Here is a 222-nt window from a genome sequence, read left to right as displayed (position 1 = left end):
CCCCCAGCCACTACACCAGCACACCCCTCACCCCGCCTGGGAGGCACCCACGGATATAAAACCATACGAAATTAAAAAAGAAAACCACACTTCTCGTTGCAGTTGGATCCCTGACATTTCCCGGTCGGCCACCCTGCCACCGCTGTCAGGGATCCCTCTCCGGTCGTCACCCGGCGAGAGCCAACCCCTCACGCCCCTCAGCCCTCCCCCGGCATCGCCGGG

This window comes from Fulmarus glacialis, unplaced genomic scaffold (assembly GCF_000690835.1).
Source record: "Fulmarus glacialis isolate BGI_N327 unplaced genomic scaffold, ASM69083v1 scaffold11509, whole genome shotgun sequence".
NCBI classification, from domain to species: Eukaryota; Metazoa; Chordata; class Aves; order Procellariiformes; family Procellariidae; genus Fulmarus; species Fulmarus glacialis.
This window is presented reverse-complemented; position numbering follows the sequence as displayed.